A 20,700-nucleotide genomic window follows, 5' to 3' on the forward strand; every position below is an offset into this window, starting at 1 on the left:
GGAAGCAATCGGATCTGTTATGGCTTGGAGCAGTCAGGGAAGCTCCAAAAAAGCCCCTGCTCCCTTGGAGCACCAACAGGTGCTGCCTTGACCGACACCGACACGGCATCCAAGCGCCCTGATCCTGCTGGATTCACCCAGAACTTTGTGCTTTCTCTTTGTGCCCTGCTTGCCTGCCTGGGAGGTGGGCTTTGATGTGATCATGGCTTTGGGTTCATATGTGCTTGCCACAGCAAAACACCCAGCAGGAAATGCAGAGTGTGTCTCAGGATAGCTCCAACAGCTTGGAGGGACCTCACTGGAGCCTTCCCCGGGCTGCTCCTGGAGCTGGGGGAGCTGAGAAGGATCTTGGAGCTGTGTGTGACCCTGGCTGTGACACTCACAGGGCAGTGACAGCCCTGTGTGCTGAGCTCAGAGCAGCCTGTGACCAGGACTGCTGGGCCTGATGCCAGCATTAGGGTGAGGGGGCCTGGCACAGGGTGCCCAGAGCAGCTGTGGCTGCCCCTGGATCCCAGAAGTGTCCAAGGCCAGGCTGGATGGGGCTTGGAACAACCTGGGACAGTGGAAGGTGTCCCTGCCCATGGCAGGGGGTGGAACAAGATGAGCTTTAAGGTCTGTTTCCAACTCAGGCCATTCCATGATTAATGATGAACACCAGGAATATGAGCAATGGGCCAAGCTGCTGCACCTCCAAATGTGCATGGGGAACATATGGAAAATGCTGGCAGCTGCTCTGGAGCAAGACCCAGATGATAAATCTGGAGAAGACCTGCTGGTACCTGCGCCTGAGACCCTTGCCACAAGGGCAGCTGTCCATGGAGCTGAGGCAGAGTAGTGGACCCTCATTATTCTGTGCTGGGTCCCTCACGGACACGATCAGGCTGAGCTTTTCTGTAAAAGCTGGCTAAACCTCTCACTCATTAGCTTTGGCAGACATCTTTGGATTTCTTCCATACATGGAAGAACCTGTGCAATTTGTCAAAGGATTTATATTTAGTTTAAAAAAATGTCCAAGGGTGGGAAAAGAATCAAACCAGAATGGCTTAAAAGAATCTGTTTAATAAATACTGGAGTATGTGACAATCCTGTAACTCCCTGTGACTGTGGATCCCAGGGATGGAGAAGAACAGTTGCTTCAAAATCTGATTTTGTGTTTTCCCTTTGGTTCTCTGGAAATGCAGAAGAGGTGAGTCTGCAAAACACTTGTGAAAAGCAACTAAGGGAAGCATATGAATGTAAAAGTTAAAGCCAGCTATCATCTCACCTTATGTTTTGATTGCAATTAAGTTATAAGCCTGGCAGTCCAAACCCAACAGATTTAAAGAATTTAATTATTTCCAGTAGCCCCATTTTGGAGGAGCCTTCTCAGCACCCTGCAACACCCAGGGGCAGCTTGGGGACACAGGCACCATCTGCCACAGCCACACACTCCACTCATCTCTGCTCCAGAGACCTCTTTCCTCTCCTCCTCTCAGCTCCTTCTGTTTGTTACTGTACAGTCAACCCCAGCAGCAGCACAGCAGCAAGACATGACTCTTACTTACTACATCCTTCAACAGCATTTCTTGGCATTCCCACTGCCCTGTCCCTGGTATTCTGAGTGAGGGATCCTGGCTGCACACTGCGCTCACAGGACAAGAGCAGACTCGAAAAATAATCTAAGGATGATGTGGAAAAACAAATATTATGAGATTTCTCAGTGCAGAGGACTCGTGCCCCATGCGTGGCTGCAGCTGCAGAGTCAGGATCCCCTGCTCCCTCCTGGGTCTGTGGCTGCAGATGGGCTCCCAGGCATGGCATCCCCCTCCACCAGGCTGGGCACTTCTGCAGCACCGACTGCCACAGCCACGGGGCAACAGCTCCTTACAAACCCTTATCTGATCTAGGAGACAACAAATCCCATTGCTGGACAGAGGGGGGATGTTCATACCCAAAAAATCAGAGAGGTTTCATACATGCTGCCTAAATCCCACCACACTCCTGTCCCAGCACTGCCCAGGGGCTCCCAGGCAGCAGAGGGACCTCTGGGATTATGATGCTGCTCCAGCTAGGGCTCCCTGGTGGAAGACACATTGCTGTTCTGCCAGATCCTTCTCCCAGGACAATCCCTGCCTGCCTCTGTGCTCCTGGGATCCTAGTGGTGGGCTGGGATCAGCTGGCAGGGTTTGGACCCACTTTCAGATAATTCAGCCTGACAGCTCTGTCCTCACCCTGGCCCTGGTAAGACACTGCCAACCTGTGACCCCTGGCTTTGTCACTCCATCTGTCTCTGTCACCACATCCCACCTGTCACATCTTCTGAGAAGACACAGAGCTCCTCCTCATCCCCATCTTCTTGATATCACCTTTTTGGTTTCTTGTTTCCTTACCTTATGGCTTCTCTTTATTTTTTACCTTTCCTGTCCAGAGTACTACTCCTAAAATACTGAAGTTCACACCAGCATGCATCACAGGTTGCACTTGACCAGCAGAAACATGGGGAAAGGTCCTGGGGAATCAGGCATGGAGAGGTGCACAATTCCCACTTGGGAACTTCATGTACAAAACAGGAGGAAAAGAGGTAACCCTGAGAGGTCATCTAACCCACTCTGCTGCCTGAAGGCAGGATCAGCCAGACCTAAAGCATTCCTCTGAGACACTTGCTCAACCTGTTTTCAAGACCTCCAAAATGGGAGACTCCTCACTCACTGCAGGCCTCCCTTCTCCTCCACATCACAAAGTGTATTGCAGTACCTCACTGGAGTTGGTTTTGCTCCAGCCTGAGCCTATTAGCTCTCACTGAATCAACCATGCCCATAGAAAAGAGATTATTTGTGCTATTTTTTTTTTCCTCCCCAGGGAGACTTTTAACATTTCTGTTCACCAAGGAGTCCTGAGGGACAAGGGCTGAAAAAGGACTTGGAGAAAATCCTCATTTTCCCTGTAAGGGAACTCAGAGCACTTCCCACGCTTTCTTCATGGGGGAGGAATCAAAATTTGATCTGATCTGCAGCGGCAGGAGAAATGGTATAGCCAACAGATAGCATTGGCATGGAAAAGACAGGAAGAGAACAGGACAGGAGAGTGTTCACCAAAGGGTTTGAGAAAAATCCTGGACTGAACTCTTCACTACATTGACTACAATCCCTGAAGAACTGCAGGCAGCAAATACCAAAATGCATTTGAAGGAGTCAAGAGCAATGCAGGGAATGGCAGATTGATAATGCTGACTTCCCTGCCAAAAGAAAAGCCAGGTTAAAAAAAACAGGCTAATGAAGAGAAGGGAAGAACTAACAGAGCTTTGGAAAAGGAAAGGGATGGTTCACAGAGCCACAGGGCTCCTCAAAGCAGTCAGTGAGTGTGGGACTAAAGGTAGTTCCATGAATGCCAGACTCTAGTGTCTCTTCTGTTCTTCTGCAAGGTCAAGGGTATGGAAGACGATGGAATATTGTGCAGTACTGCCCAGGGAAAAGGACTTTGGACATGGGCCTGAAGCAACAGAACAAGGGGGAATAGCTTCCCACTGCCAGAGGACATGGCTGGATGGGATATTGGGAATCAGGAATTGTTCCCTGTGAGGGTGGGCAGGCCCTGGCACAGGGTGCCCAGAGCAGCTGTGGCTGCCCCTGGATCCCTGGCAGTGCCCAAGGCCAGGCTGGACAGGGCTGGGAGCACCCTGAGATGTCCCTGCCCATGGCAGGGAGTGGGACGAGATGGGCTTTAAGATCCTTTCCAATCCAAACCATTCCATGGTTCTATGATCTTCAAGACTAAAAAGAGACGAAAGCAGGGCAGCCCTTACAATGAACTCACCAGCACAGTCCCAAGGCAAACTGTGTTGTTCAAATATTCACAAACCACATGGAAAATGAGAGGGATGGTGAAACGACCGAACTCTTCAGTAACACAGAAAAATCCAAGCTGGTAAATATTCAAACTGTCTAGCAAAGGATCTCATGCTACTGAGTGATGGAGTGATGCAGGATATTAAGAAATGCAAATATGAAAAAATATATCCAGGTATTTTACACAGAGATGAGCTCTAGGTGAGCAGTTAATGAACAGGAAAGAGCTTGAAGTCACAGTGGAGTTTTATGGAAACCGTTGTTGAATCACCCAAAGCAGTCAAAAAGCAAACAGACATTACTGTAAAAAACAAATGAAAAATGAAAATCCACTAGATAAAGCTGCAGTGTGTCAACATTTTGACTGTTACAAGGAGTCCTGCTCACTCCATCTCAAACAGAGATTTCTGTACAAGTGATTAAGTGAACAAGAATTCTTCAGCTTACTACAGGTGGGATATGTTAAAGATACAGAAACTCATTAAAAATATGAAGAATTCCTGGATCAAAACATCAGGAAGAGCTGTTAAATGCAAAGGTGGAGACACCAGCCTGGTTGTGGGCACAGCCTGCTGCAGTCAGGGGGCTGCAGAGGATTATCCATTGGGATTTGCCTGTGCTCTGCCCATTTTGGGGCACATATAGGGTTCTACACTCACCAGGCAGCACCATGGGCTGCACACTCACCTCCCCACTAGAAGACTTTTGCCATGAATATTTCATCGAGGAACCAAACTCCAGAATACCACTGGGATTTGTGGTCAGTGGTGCCAGAGAGCCAGGGCAGCATCTGTGCCCAGAACACCAGCAGAGCCAGCTGCTGCCTTATCTGTGGGACAGCACTGTGACTTCTGGCTGTGTGCCAGCACCAGTTCTCCTTCCCCTCCTCTTGCCAGTATTCCAGCAGGCAGAATCCCATGCAAGACCTTGAGGGAATGCTCACACATGCAGGGCCAGGAGAAGGGTGCAAGGACTTTGCTCGGGACAGGAGGGCCTCCCCTACCACAGCTCACGCCAGGGCCACTCCATCTCATGCCAGGACCATTCTCCACATGCCATTGGCACCACAGCCTCGAGTGGATGAAATGTCTTGTGGAAAGTCTCCTCCAAAGATGAGCTACAGCCAAAGCAGCAGTGAGGGGATGAAGGAGCCTAGGGCACCACAATAGCACCTTTGGTGACACAGAGCATCTCGGACATCCCAGTGCCATGTCCATGCATCCACAGCAGACACCCACTGCTGGCCTCACCCAGCTCTCATGTCACTGTCACCCAGCATGAGCTTCTGAGGCAGGATATGGACATTCCTGGATCTGTGGATATGTCTGGCTCAACACACCTCTTCCCTGCGGGAATTCTGGCAGTGAGCCTCTGAGGTAAGTAAGGTTTGTATTCCTTTGTAGGCTTCAAAAGGCAAGTGGAAGTGCTCTCCTACCACCCTCTCCATCTTTGCTGCCAACACTAGCCTGGATGTAAGAATTACTGGGCAAGATCCTCTGCTGGATCTATGAAGAAATGGAAACAGGGCACCTGAGACAGGATTCCTGTGGGAAGGAGCACAGCAGATGTCTCAGCTCTAAAAGCCAGATCTGCACCTGCACAGTGCATCTCCCAGAGGTGTCAGAGCATAGGCAGTGTCCCAGCTGCTGGCACAAGGGACATCTCCAGGGACTGTGCACAGCTGGAATGGAACAGACCATGAGCACTTCTCAGTCACTGCAGAATGCTCCTGACAGCAACACTGCCCTGTTGGGACAGCCCAGACACCAGATCTGCCTCTCCCAGCCTGCCCCAAAGCTCAGCCTGGTAAGAGGCTGGACCCAGGTGGGGATCAGACTCTTTTCCCAGACAAGTGACAGGACAAGAGGAAACACCTACAGGTTGTGTCCAGGGAGTTCAGGTTGGACATTAGTAAGAATTTCTTCATGTCAGGTATTGGAAGGGGCTGCCCAGGGAAGCGGCGGAGTTCCTATCCCTGGAGGTGTCCAAGGAACGGCACTCAGGGCTCTGGGCTGGGTGACAAGGTGGGGATTGGTCACAGGTTGGACTTGATGCTCTTTGAGGTCATTTTCAACCTCAATGATTCTGTGACTCCGTGAAAAATACTGTGTGAATGTCTTTATTGCTGTAAGAAAGGCTCTCCCCAGTTTGCCTGAACTCTCCAGCTTTACCAGCTGAACAGAAGCCGCTCTTACCCCAAGATCATTCCACTTTCCTCACAGAGACAGCAGCAGGAATGATAGGACACTATCACAGGCACAGGAGATGCTGCCAGGAGGCTGAAACACACTGACAGCAGAGCTGCAAAGTGCTGTGGGACACTGCTAGGACATGGGAGGATGAGGAGGGACAGGGCAGGGAGATGAAGTGGATTTTAGCCAGGAAGAAGATGGAAATGGCTGGCTGGAAAAGAACAGCAGAGAGTTTCAAGAGGCCCAAGGGAAAACTGCCACTTCCATGACTCCTGGGCATGAAGCTCAGCCATCAGGATATGGGGCTGTTTTAATTTACCTGCATAAAGTTTCAAGAGCTGTTATAATAGCAAACACACCTTACCCACATGTGAGTCACAGACAAACACATTCACTGATAACAGATACATTATTCTTAGAGAGACTCAGGTCCTACCTCAATGTGTGAACAGCTCAGACAACCATCCAAGTCCCCTGAAGGAATGGCCAGAGGTGGGAGAGGAGACAAAGGACCTACAAGGTGCCTGTGCAATACTCCTGTGCTCGTGCCCTTACTCATGCTCATGAACTTCACTACCTTTGGCCCAAGTCAAGGGTCAGCAGGGCCTGAGGGTTTGATACAACAAATCAGGCCCTAATCAAGAAATTACTGGTTTTCCCTCTCCTTTTCATTACCAAGCTGGTGAGCAATGAAGAGAGCAGTGCTGAACCCAAGAGGGATGTTTATTTGATAACCACACGTGCAGGATTAGACAGTTTAGGTGGTCTGGATCTTTTCTGTCGCTTTCTACAACTCCCTGAAAGGACTTCAGAGCCAGGTCAGGGTCAGGCCCTGCTCCTGGGGAACAAGGGACAGGACAAGAGGAAATGACCTTAAACTGTGCCAGGGGAAGGTCAGGTTGGACATCAGGAGGACTTTCTTCCCAGAAAGGGTGGTCAGGCCTCGGAAGGGGCTGCCCAGGGAGATGATGGAGCCCTCACCCCTGGAGGTGCTCAAGGAAGGCCTGGACGTGGCACTGAGTGCTCTGGGCTGGTGACAAGGTGGGGATCAGGCACAGGCTAGGCCTGATGGTGCTGGAGGGCTTTTCCAACCTAAATGATTCCCATGGGGCTGGAGAAAACTCTCAGATGCCCCTCACTGACCGCTCTGCTGAATTTTGTTCTCCTGTGGACAGAGAAATCCCACATGAGGGAAGCAAGTGTCACTTCCATTGGCCCAGGCACCATGAGGATTATATGGACTGGCAAGGAAACCTCTGGCAAAGTTCCATAACAATGTCTGGTTAAACTGTCTCTGCTCCACACATCAATGTTGGAGTATCAAAGGCAAAGGGAGGCTGGTCAGCCCTGACTCACAGCACTAAATGGAAGTAAAGGCAAGCTGGCCCAAGTCACGGGAGAACAGCTCATGCTTCTCTGCCTCAAGCACTCTGCAGGCAGTCTGGATCCCAAATCCCATGGAGAGCATCCAACCCACAGTGACCTGCTCACCTCAAATACCTTGGAGGGCCCAGCCTGTCCCTGCTCTGGAGCCATCTCCATCCTCGAAGACCCTCTTTGACATGCCCCTCTGTACTGTGCTGGCAGCACAGGGAGGTTAAAGCTGTCCCACAGAACTCACACAAGTCTTGTCCCTCTGCAGCCCTTGAAGCACTGGCAAAGCCCAAGATGTGCTGGCAGCTCTCTCACCTCTCCAAGCACAGAGGTCCCTTGGGAACAGCTCGGAGGGGGCACAAACACATGAGGACTCCCACAGCTGAAACACCTGAGACAGCTCTAACCCTGCAAGCAGCCCTGCAGTGATGGGCCACATAGAGAGATTCACCTGAGCCCAGATCGCTTTACTGCAGCCACTGGGTACTTTTCCTCAACCACCAGCTTTTTACAATGGGTTTCAAAGTTAAAACCTTGGCAACTGATGCCAGAAGGAGCATTCTTGATCCTCTAGAAAGGAGAAAGTGGATCTAGAAGAGCAAAGACTGACAAGAAAATTCCTTTTGGGGCAAATTAAGCAACAACTTCTGAAGCATCACACATCTCCAGGAGGGCTGAACTGCTCCTGGAAAGAGACCAAAGAGCTCTCCATAAGTTGATGTGGACTGGGAAATTCTCTAAAACTCTTCTGAAGATGAAGCATCATTGCCTGGAAATGTCAGGACTCTGACATGGCCCTGAACCAGCACTGAGGCCATGTCTGGAGAAACCAGGAATGGTCATGGGAAGGTTGACCAGTTCACAAGTGAAACGTTTGTTAGGATTGCACATGGAGCTGTTCTCACCAGAGAAAAGCCGCAGCCAGAAGATGGGCTTGGAATGGAGGAATCGCCCCAGGGAAAAGCTGCCGGGAGGAGATGGGTTTGGGGTGGAGGAGCCAGCCCTGCTGAACCCTCTCGGCTGGCGCCGGGGGGGGGGAACAACACTGCCTGATCCCTTCCCCCTCCATCTCGCTGGGCTCCAGCGCTGAGCCAGGTGCAGAACAAAAGGAAAGCAATGATTCAGTTATTGCTGCAGCGCCCAGGGTTTGAAGGTCAGGCGTGCAGCAGCCGCGGTACGGGCAGGCCGCGCTGCAGCCCTGCAGCCAGAGCTGCTCCGCAGGGGCCGGCGCTGTGGGCTCCGGCTCCTGCGCGGGCACATGAAAGGCTTCTCTCTAATGTAATAACTGACGGCCTCTTCAGTGCCGTTTGAACTGTTTACAGACCGAGTTAACGATTACAGGCAATGTGTACCTTGGCTGCTGCCCAAAATTCTTACCCACCCGTCAGATATTATCAAAGAGCCCTTCACTGCTGGTCTGGAGTCCTTCCAAAGCGCAGCGCCGAAATGCCGGCGTAGAGGAGGGGCCTTGGGTGCTCTGTCATGAAACCAAAGCTAGAAAGTCACAGATCTGCTGGGGAGAGGTGTCCTGGGATGTGGACAAGTCACGCAGAGACACAGGAAGGCCCGAGGGCTCCTGCAGCCCCCCGTGCCCAGGGCCACAGGCGGGTGGGCCGCTCCCTGCCCGACACTGGCCATGGCTTTGCTGCTCTCCTTCCAGCCCCTCACAGAGGACACCGCACAATCCACAAGCTCTGGCTGGCCAAGTTTCCCTCACAGAGGACACCGCATAATCCACGAGCTCTGGCTGGCCAAGTTTCCCTCACAGAGGACACCGCATAATCCACGAGCTCTGGCTGGCCAAGTTTCCCTCACAGAGGACACCGCATAATCCACGAGCTCTGGCTGGCCAAGTTTCCCTCACAGAGGACACCGCATAATCCACGAGCTCTGGCTGGCCAAGTTTCCCTCACAGAGGACACCACACAATCCACGAGCTCTGGCTGGCCAGGTTTCCCTCCCTGCATGAGGTCACTGCCATCCATACCTGGTTCTTTACACATAGCCTGGGTAGTTGGGTTAATGCTGGTGGTTACACAGCTTAAAGTGCCTCCTGCCAAAAACATTTTTAATGCCCTCATGCCTAAGAGTGAGCACAAGAACAAACCAGGTGGTGGGAGATTAGATAAAATTACTTCCATTGTTATTTGTAGATGGAGAAATGCAGGCGTAGGTATAAGGTCTGGCAAGATTTGGGCCTGAAAACAAACCCCAGCTCTCTGGGGCAAATTGCACCAGATCTAGAAATCCCATTGAAATGAAGGGACGAAATAAAGAACTGGCAAGCTGCTCTAATTACAGCTGAGTAACACAGAGCCACATTCAAGCAGCACCGACGCTGCAGAGCAAACTCCGCTTCAAGCAGGAAATTCTGCAGCTGCAGAGGAGGGTCTGTCCTACCCATGGTCCTGCACCCACAGCCACCTGGGCAGGCTCAGTGAGTGTAGAAGTTAATCTCTGCACCATGCTCTGCCCTGGAAGGTCCTGTCAGAGGTAACTTCCTTAATACAACTAGAAAAAAAATTATGATTTCCATTTCAGATAGAAACGTGTGTCATGGCCCATCAGTCTCCCTCACCACCAAACTTTAGCCTGTGAAATGCTATTTAATGCTGATCATGTGCAGACTGTGCCACTGTGGCTTTGAGGTACCATCAAACCATTGTTTAAAAAAGTGCTGCTTTAGTCCATCCCAGAGCTCCAAACTCCCAGCTACACCAGCAGCAGGAACTGATGCATCCTGTGCCTACCAAGAGCCTGCACACTATTGCTTTGCCATCATCCCAAAACTCGTGGTACAAAATGCCAGGTGATAAAATTATGAAACTTCAATTAAAATTTTGCTTCTGTGTTCCTAAAACAAGCTATTTTTTCCTCCACAAAAAAATGCAAACTCATCTCTTTCACAGGCTGACAAGAGATGGAGTTATCAAGGCATGCTTTCCAGAGAAGGGCTGATGCCTTCATACCAGTTCTGCCTTGAAATATGTTTTATATCAGCAGGTCCTGGGCACAAGAACAAAGATTGAACAGCTAAAGGAATAAGTTATTTGCTTTTTAATCTCACTCTGCACTGGCTTCCCACTGTTTTATTGCTCAGATGTAGTTTTCTGTAGCATGGATGAGCAAGTGGCTGGTGGAGGACACGAGCGTCTCTTGTTGGACATTGCTGTATTCCCAGAAGACAGAAATGTAGATGCAAATACATTTGCTGCGATTTGATTCAATGAAACTTGCTGGTACAGTGCAGTACACGACAGAAATTGGTTCCTCCTACGCTTACTTGCGAAGACATGAGTTCAGGCCCTCTGGGATCTGCAATTCCCTGGCTGCTATAGATGACATCACTGACATCTAAGGAGCTGCAGGAATGCCAAGAATGCAGCTCCGGGCTCCTGGGGATGCTGAGCTCATCTGCTGCTGCAGGAGGCACCAAAGGTGGGGTGCCTGGGCTGCACTCCTGCCTCACTTCCAACCTACACTCACTGCTCTTCCTGAGGCCACACAACAAACTGGGCTGCATCATTTTAAACAGCAGAAGAGAAATAGCTTGAAAATTTCTTTCATCGATGTCTTCAGATGCTGGGCAGAAACAAGAATTTCAGCATAGGCCCAAGGGATCAGACCCAGAATTGACAGAAGTCTGTGACCTGGGCAGGAGCTGATGCGCAAGAAGTTCCACCTGAGTATGATGCAGAACTTCTTCCCTGGGCAGTGCCAGAGTCCTGAATAGGCTGTCCAGGGACGGGGTGGAGATATTTCAGACCCACCTGGACACAATCCTGTGCCCTGTGCTCTGGGATGATCCTGCTGAGCAGGGGTTGGGACCAGGTGACCCATGGTGGCCCCTTCCAGCCTCACCATTCTGGGATTCTGGGAATCTGTAACCTATCACAGGCCAACAGAGACCTCTCAAAGAGTGGTTTTCCACTTGGTGCTCCACTTGGGATACCTTCCCAGCATTACCAGACTTATTGATCTCGGAGTTGTACCCAGAGCCAGCTGGTGAACAGCCTGAAGGATTTCAAAAACACACCTTATTTCCTTTTAGCCCGTTTATACTTGTTCCACAACATTCCCTGCAATTGATCTCAAGAAAGGATTTCAGAGAAGTCAATAAAATACTCTTTCTTGGACTGAAGATAATTTCACAGGAGACTTCCAAGAGTGAACTCTGTTACCATGCTTGCTGCATCCTGGGGGACTCCAGCCAATGAAGATCACAGAATCCCAGAATGGTTTGGGTTGGAAGGGACCTTGGAGACCATCTCATTCCACCCCCTGCCATGGGCAGGGACACCTTCCACTAGACCAGGTGGCTCTGCAGTGTCACAGACATTCAAAGAGCTGAGCTGGCATACTGGAAGGAGCTTGAAGCAGGTAAGCATGAAACTCTTCCTTTAGTTTCAGCCTGTTGGGAGCCTCTGGAAACTCCAGCATTCATCACCAAAGGCCAAATCTCCATGTGGAGGTTCTTAGGGACAGGGATGACGGAAGTCTTGCCCCAGGACTCAAGAGACTGAGACCAAAAATGTGGAGAAATTTCCATTTTCAGGCATCTCTGCTGCTGTGTCCAGAGCAGCACAGAGCAGTGAACACAGGAGGAAGGACAAACAGGGCAAGAAGTGAAATAATTTCCCTGCTCAACAGAATGAGATCCAGTGGATGCCCTACCCACTGTCTTCATTCAAGGGCCCCAATAATTTCATCAAATATTCCTTTGAAATCACTGAGCTATACCAGCTGTTTTACTGAAAGGAATGGGAAGGGAGCCACTCACAGCCCATTTGTTTGGGGCAGTGAAAGGAGGTGAGCTGTGACACAGCCTCCACTGGAGCATCCAGCCCTTGCCATCCTGGAGAGCAGGATGAGTGCTGGCATAATGAGGACATCTGGAGCCACAGTACATCAGACTAAAATAATTCAGAAAGGAGAAAGTCCTGCTGGTTACTGGAGGGAGGTCTCCTGCTCACCTCCCTGGTTCCTGCAGAGGAGACATGATGGATGGAGTCTCCATTGGCTCCTGCCAATTCTGCTTTTTTCTGCTTTTTTCTTACCAATGACACTGGCCCCTGCCATACAAAGACCACTGGGAGAGTCAAGCATTGCCTGAAGCTTCTGCTTTGGCTGCTCAGCACTGAAACTCTACTTTGTTGTGTAAAATGAGCCATGAACACCTTGAGTTCACTCATGCAGACTCCGGTTCCTTGGCTCCACTGCCTTTTCTCCTGGTTTTGCAGGGTGGAGGTGGTTGTTGCAATCACAGATTCTCCCTCTCTATCTGCTGCTTTTCATCTTGTGGTGCTCCCACTCCCAAGGCAGGATGGCAGAGGCAGGTTTACCACACAGCCGTGCTGGAAGCACAGGGAAGAGCTTTTTTGGTGTGGTACCTCACCCCTCTATGCCATAAAACCTCCACCCTCTTGCCCTGATGGCCTGGGAAAATGGCAGGTGCCCATCTCCAGGGAAGGAGAGAGTTTGTTGTGCTGGATCCCATCTCCAGAGCCACGCCAGGTCCACACAACGTGGATTTGCAGCTCTTTGCAGAGAGCACACTCTCTGTCCAGCTGTGCCGTGCTGGCACCACGGGGAACCTGCTGGTGACTGCTCACAACTCTGCAAACCCTGCAAGGGACAATCATGTGTTACAGCCCAGCTGATTTCTGCCCTGGCCCAACACAGTTGCTTTTCCCACCGATATTCCCTAAAGTCACGCTGAACAATGTGCATTTACACTGCCCAGTACACGGAGCCCTCGGTTCCCTCATGCAACTGGCATCTCTGTCACAGGGGAAGGACAAAAAGCCATTGTGCCCAAAACCTTAAGAGTCCCAATGGTTTCTGTGGTATTCGGAATCAGTGCAGCACTTGAGAACACAGGGATAAATCATTAACAAGTCATTATTGTTCACAGGTATTTTTGGCAGGAAACCACTGAGGTCAACTTGGACAAACTGCTGTGTGGTAGTGGGGGTGGCACTTTTCCTGCAGGAGCATTCAAATCCTTCTCTAATACCAAAAAATAGGCTGAAAGTGACCTTCCTTGCTGAATCTAATCCAGATAAGGAGCGGCACAGCCCCTCCTTCCCACTCCTCTCAGCCTGAGCTCTCTCCCAGCTCCGTGATCAATCCCCACCGCTCTGACAGCGCTGCAGCGTGGGCAGCCTGACAGCCCAAACACCACTGCTGTGCACAAACCCCAGCATCTCCCTGCTCCCACCAATCTCTTCTGCTACTGGGAGTGGGGAATTCCCAAACACTGCTGCTTCTCCCAGAGATCTGTCCAGGGATGGCTGTTTCTCATGCTTTGGAAACGTGCAGAGATGCTGCTTCTGTACAACTGTATCAAATTCCCTCATTCCCAGCCAAACTGATCGGCTTGGTGGGCAATGGGGCAGGTGAACCCATGTTCCATCTGCTCCCTGGGCTATCAGCACTGGCAGCAAATGCTGAGAGCATCTCCATGGTTAATAACCTGGAGGCTGATCCATCCTCACACCTCCCAGTGCCATCAGGCACTCCAGCTTCCACGGAAAACTATGCATTCTTGTTGTCATCCAGCTTCCTGCTCAGTGGCCAGCTGACCACTGACCCCACTGCTATTTAGCTGCTATAAATCAAGTGCCACAGGACACTTCCAGAGTGCCATGATGTGGCAATTCCTCTGAATACGGGGATCCAGTCGGTTTAGAATTAACTAACCAAACAATCTGGATACGAACAGCTTAAAGGCTGTGGTGTGTTGGTCAGTGTGAGTTCCTGCCTGGGAGATACAACACAGACATGGGGCTCCTTTCAAAGCCCAAAAAAATCTTCCACAAGGTGCCACGGATTCAGCTCAGCTGCTCAGGCAGTTTTGTGCCCAGCCAGTTTGGGATGGTTCAGTGATGATGTGTTTTTTTTAACCAAGAAAAAGTACTTTCAACTTCGACATTTAAAAATCGCCTTTTGTAAGCACAAAAAAATTTCTTTCCAAACTCACTGGCTTCTGGACACATTCATAGAAGCCAAGAAAACTAGTTAGGTAATGGAGTCCAGCTCCTGAGGCAGCCCATGTTTCCATCTTTCTCTAAAAAATATTGACTCCACAACTGCAGACCCAGGCAAGGACACTTGTACTGCAAAGGGACACAACAGCTGCTTTCCAAAAGCCTGAGGTCAGATAATTCAATTCCAAAAGCCTGAGGTCAGATAATTCAAAACAGTTCTTCTGCCTAGCCTGACCTGAGAAGGTTCACAACAGGACTGGATTTCACGTAGGGTTTAACAGGACTGGCTTTTCCCTGGAATGATAACAAACTATGCTCAAAGAAAATCCCTCTGAGTTTGACATGGTCATACTGGATGAGGCACAGCCTGAGCTACAACCAACATTTCAAGGACCTTCATGCCACGGAGCACCCAACAGACCTTAAATCCAGCCAGAAAAGTTGCAGAAGTCTTCTCAGCCTACCACGGCACACACAAGGGATCCCCCAGTGCTTTCTTTTCAGGGATCATTCCCTTTCCTTTGCTTTGCATTTTGTCCAATTGCTCTCACTCTCAGAGATGCACCCAAGAGTTTCACTGGCTCTGGAGTGTCCCCAGAATGCCTCTACCCCATCCCAGCTGGGCTGTGGCACTGTCTGCTGTCCTCTTCCACAATCTCCAGGCTCCATTTCCCTGGTCCTCCAAAACCCCTTTCATAGCCCAGAACTGGGGATGAACATCAAGTTGATTACAAAACAATTTCTTTTGTTGATAGAAAATTCTTTGCAGGGCGTGAACAGCAGGAGAAAGAAAGGACTCCTCTGAACTGCGAGCTGGCTGGAAAGCCCCGGAGGGCAAGAATCCGATCCCTCCTTTGAGGAGCACGGGCCTGTCTGTACAGGCTGGGGAGCAGGAGAGCTCTGTGTGTGCAGCTCCAACAATGCTCACCAGCCCCTGCCTTGCCTTGCACGGGAAATGGCTCTGCTCCTCCACTTAGCACCCTCGGACAGACCTTGTCCTCCTCACCCCACTAATCCCCTCCTCCAGAGACAAACCTCTTCCCCATCACCCACCTGCCCCAAGTGCTCTCCAGCAGCCCCATCATCCACCCAAACCCAAATCCTTCCCTCCTGCTGCTCAGAACCACCCTGGGCATCCTTCAAAGCTGCTCAGGAGGAAGAAATCCTCCATGCAACAATGCCAGATCTTGGCAGGAACGTCCACCCACCAATTATTTTATATTTATCAATATCCCAACAAATCCTCTGCCCTGGATGCAGCCATTCTGCAGAAGCTGTAGCAACAATTTAAAAAAGACATCCTGAGGATGGACACAACATGTTCCTTAGGAGCAAGGAATCTGCTTATCAACACTGAGTTTGAGAAGCCATGTGCACAGATTTTCCAGCCCTAGGAAGAAACATCCTTCCTTGGGCAGCTAGTCCTGCTCTGGATCAGCCCCATCTGCTTCCCAAGAGGACCAAAGTCCTTCAAAGTCCTTTAGATTCAGTAAAATAACAAATACATTAAAAAAAGAAAAAAAACCCAAACAACATCCCCCAAAACCCCACCAACATTGGCAGAATGGTTTGAAATCCTCCTGACAGTCTCTGCATCCTAGTACAGGTAATATCACAGGCCCACCACCATCTCCAGACTCAGCTGTGCCATCCTGAGCAGTCCAACCAGGGTGGATCCATTTCCAGCCCCATTTGTGTCCCACACCCAGGAAAACCCGTGGGTGTGCTGGTTACCCCTGTTTCCTTTTTCCCTCTGCTCCCACTACACAGCTTTCACAACCTGTCATGCACTGCTTCCACTACTGATATTTATATAAAATATACAAAGGGCTGCTCCCAGTGCTTAGTGCCAGCATCTGAGCAGGGAGAAGGCAAATTCAGTGCACCTGGGGAAGGAAGGTGGTGAGACTCCCTATTTCTGGACCTCAGCATTGCCAATGGCTGCAGTTCCCTTTATCCCACAGAATCCTTGAATGGGCCAGGCTGGGCAGGGGCACAGAGGGTCCCTGGTGGCACCCCCCAGCTGAGGCAGGGCCATCCCAGAGCACAGGGCACAGCATTGTGTGCACAGGGCTCTGCAGGATCCCCAATGCTGAGGGAGACTCCAGCCCCTCCCTGGGCAGCCTGCTCAGGGCTGGGCACTGCCCAGGGCACAAGTTGTGCCTCCTGGGCAGGGGCAGTGCTGGGCTCAGGCCCTGCCCGTGGCTCTGGTGCCGCTGCTGGGCCTGGAGCAGAGCCTGGGCCCTGCTCTGCCCCTCCCTGCCGAGATCTAAGGAGTTTCAACTGGAGCCTAGAACAGAGAACTTCTACCAAAAGAACAAAAACTTTTTGGGAAGCTTCCCTGGAGTGGTGTGGGGCTGCTACCTGGGATCTCAGTCCCTGAAATCAGAGGTCAAGGCTTCAGGAAATGCTTGAGAACGGGCTCGGCTCAGGTGGATCCCAGAACATACATTTTCCTTCAAAAGAGAAAGAGCCCCTTGGGCACCTCCTTGTAGGAGTAAGAGGCTGCTACCCAGGATCTCAGCTCCCAAGAGGAGATGTAAAGAGACTCCTGGAGATGCCTGGTGCATCCTGGAAGATGAGGTTTCCATTAAAGGAGAAAAATAATTTCAGATTACTTCCTTGGAGGAGTCTGGGACTGCTACTGAGGATATTCAGTGCCTAAATCAGAGATGAAAAGACTCTGGGAGATGGTACCTGGGATATCAGCTGCCTGGAGGAGATATGAAAAGACTCCAGGAGATGCCTGGGAGGTGTCTCAGGTAGATCCTGGAAGATGCAGATTCCACAAAAAGAGAAAAATCATCTCGGCCAGCTTCCCTTGAGCAGTCTGGGGTTGCTACTTGGGATTTCAGGTCCTGCAATCAAGAGATCAGAACTCCAGGAATGCTACCACCTTGTCATCTTTGAATTATGGTGGTAACATGGTCTTCAACAAGGCTGGACAAGAATTTCCACAGCTGCTGTCTGGCTGATTGGGGTGGCAGTCCCTGGCTTGGAGCTCTGCTCATCCCAGTGCCCTCCAGCCTGCCTGAGCAATACACACAGCTCTGGGGGAGACTTTTCATTCTCAGCCTTTCTGCCATTCCCATCCTTTCTGGAAGAAGCACCTGTGCTTGTCCCAGCTGCCCTGCCACAGATGCCCTGGAACCAGTGCAGCTTCCAGCTAGCTGAGATCCTGCTCCAAACCCAGGGTGGGGAGGACACTGGGATGTCTGTCCCTCTCTGCCCATTGCACCGCAGCTGAAGAAACTCCTGCTTGATTCTTGCCCTCCTGGCTTTGCTTTAAAGGTCACCTGGCTCCTCCACTGCCACTCACACCCTCCTTGGGCTGTCAGGACATGAGGGATCCAGCAGGGAATGGAAGGGAAAGTCTGCTCAGGGGAGCACAGCTAAAGTCTGATTAGGACTGTGACGGGAGCTGAGAAGAAAGTGAAGGGTGTGGAAAAATAGGGAGGAAAAGAATTGTTTTGGAGGAGAATAGGTCCAGAGCTCTGGGCAGTTTCATTAGAGGAATATTAAGTAAATGAGTCAGAGCTTGTGCTGCCTGAGGCTCGGGAAAGCTCTGCTGGAGTGAGGGATGGCGAGGGAAGATGAGGATCGTGGCGTGCTGTCTGCGAGCGAGATCCAACCAGGACACAACAAGAGGAAACTTGTTGCTTGCTCAGACTTTGATGAACATTTGCAGAGATCAAGCAGTGCAGATGTTTCATCGCTGCCTCCCTCTGTGCGTGGTTCCAGCTCCAGACCAGGCCCTCCAGGAAGCCTTTCCCAATGCACTGCACTTCCCGAGGCACCGGAGCTCCCGCAGTGCCCCCCTGATCCCTCGGGTGCCTAAAGTCATTCTGCAAGTCAGGTTTTATCTATTCATAGCTGGTATCTGGGGTTCAAACTTGTCTCTTCATTCCTGCACGTAAAAAACTGAATACTGCACTAACACCACATGCAAGAATGCTCTGAGTATCAACAATCCCTGCAAGTTCCAGGCCAGGCTGGATGGGGCTTGGAGCAACCTGGGTAGTGGGAGATGGGCCTGCCCACGGCAGGGGGTGGAACTGGATGATCTTTAAGGTCCCTCCCAAACCAAACCTTTCTGGTTTGATGAATAAATATATATAATGTATGTGTAAACACATATGTACCTATGTGTGTGTATATAAATCTGTATGTGTACATATATACAGATATACATCTCTATGTACAAATATATAGAAGTATTTACTTGTATTGCAAACACAGAACCCAAGCCTGAAGTTAAGATGGGTAAACCAAATTGATTACTTTCAAATTACAAAATTAATTTCATAAGCACCTGGGAAATTCAAAGTAAAGAAGTTAATTCAGATGTTGTGATAACAGAGATACAGGAATAATACAGTGGGCTGCACTAAAATATATTTAATTGCATGAAACAGTTTCAAAAATCTATAGGTTGAAATTCCATGCCAGTATGGAAAAAAAATACCAAAGCTACCAACTGATGATCTCTCTGTGGCGATCCCAGAAAGCAGGAAAGGCAAAAGCAAGTGAGGGAGGTGACAAAAGTAGAAAAGCACAGTATCAACCACAGAATCCCAGAATCACTGGGGTTGGAAAAGATTTTCAAGACCACTGAGTCCAAGCTGTGCCCAGTCCCCACCCTGTCCTCAGCCCAGAGCACTGAGTGCCACGTCCAGCCCTCCCCGACACCGCCAGGGACAGGGGCTCCAGCTCATCATTAATGGGTGACTTCAGTCATCTCCATACCAGCAGGGCAAATGTATTGAAATCTGATCATAAGACAGATTTTGGTATCTTTATCAACTTTGTTATGGAAAAGTTTGGAGCAACCTCCAAAGTAGGTGCAATTCTGGATAGTGCACAGGGAGTTTGGTTGAAGATAGATTATTTCTCTAATAGTGAGAAATACTTATTTATTTTTCTTTCCTACTATTCGTAGGAAAGAAAAATAAATAACTAAAACATTCTCAAGCACTAGAAGTCTAAGAATAAGAAAAGTAGTTGGGAAAACATTTTAGAACGCAAATTAAAAGGCAAAATGTTTTTGGGTTATACAGAAAATATTGAAAGATTTCCTGCTGGAGGCTTGGAGTAAATTTACACCATTGAGACCAAAACTCCAACAGTGAATAATACAGGAAAGGAGAAGATTAGAAAGAAAAGGAAACCTTTGAAAAGAGGAACTTAACTCCAAAGGATGAGAACAGCAAAGACTGTAATTCTGGCAAGTTAAGGAGAGTGGTCAAAAGAGAAAAACATGCCAGGGGCTCCCATACAAACAATAAAGTCTTTTTCAACACATTAGAAGCAGGATGTCTATTAGTGAGTCTCTGTGGCCAACAAATAACTCAGGGAATGAAAGATGCACTCAAAAAATATTTACAAAAAAACCTACATTAATTGTTTGCATCATAGGGCACCACGGAGGAAGCCAGGAAGTTCCCATGCAGAGCATTTCAGCATGGTCATAAATTACTTGGGAAAGGGTAAATTAATGAGGTGACAAAATTTGCAGATGAAATTTTTTTTTGAGTTATCCACATCTCAAAATCCAAATTATCCAATCTCAGACTGATTGGGAAGACTTGCATGAAGGATCTCAGGCTACTCACTGGATGGTTTATTGAGCAACATGATACCAACAGCTGCCACCTCCTCCCATGCTCCTGGCCACACATTCCCCACTGCTCACCCCATCTCTGGCTCCTCCATGAGCTCATTCAGCTCATGAAAACATCAGAAAATGAACCCAGCAAGTAAAATTGAGCATTTGCTGCAGTTGTAATGAACTGGGCAGGTTTGGGAAAGGGTCTCACAAGGCCTGGGGTCACAGCAAGTGAGGGATGAGTTGTGGCACAGAAAGTAGGAGAGGGGAAAGCAGTAGTGAGGGAAAAAGAAGAGCAAGTCCTCTCCAGCAAGGAGCTGGGATCAGCCCTGTGTGTAACTGCTGCTGAAATGGCTCTGTGCTGGGAGAGGGAAATTTAGTACCAGTGAGGACAAAGGGATGTGCCTGGAACAATCATTTGAGCTGTAAAGACAAGGATATAGACTTTAAAATAGCTCATTAAACTCAGGAGAGATCTTGGAATTATTCTAGAACACTTTCTGAAAGCATCACATTGTTAATGGGCACTGTATCTATTTTAAATAAATAAACAAACAAATAAATAAATATATTCCTGCCCTAGCCAATAAAGCAGATAAAGTTAGGAATTTATGGGGAAAAAAAAGACTGGGAAATGCTGTCCATGGCACACTTACAGCTCAACAGGCCATTTGGTAATGCTGACTCTATGTCAACATGGGAAAATCTGAAAAAGG

General features: G+C 49.6%; 1 protein-coding gene across 1 annotated transcript in view; it reads right to left on the reverse strand.

Moving 5' to 3' along the window:
- The window catches only part of RNF43 (ring finger protein 43), a 56,018-nt gene that overhangs the window by 16,905 nt on the left and 18,413 nt on the right, over positions 1 to 20,700 (reverse strand). The gene's annotated exons all lie outside the window — the stretch shown is intronic.

The sequence above is a fragment of the Melozone crissalis genome, unplaced genomic scaffold (assembly GCF_028551555.1).
Source record: "Melozone crissalis strain CALT ecotype California unplaced genomic scaffold, PUWL_Pcris_2 ptg000057l_1, whole genome shotgun sequence".
In the NCBI taxonomy this organism is placed as follows: Eukaryota; Metazoa; Chordata; class Aves; order Passeriformes; family Passerellidae; genus Melozone; species Melozone crissalis.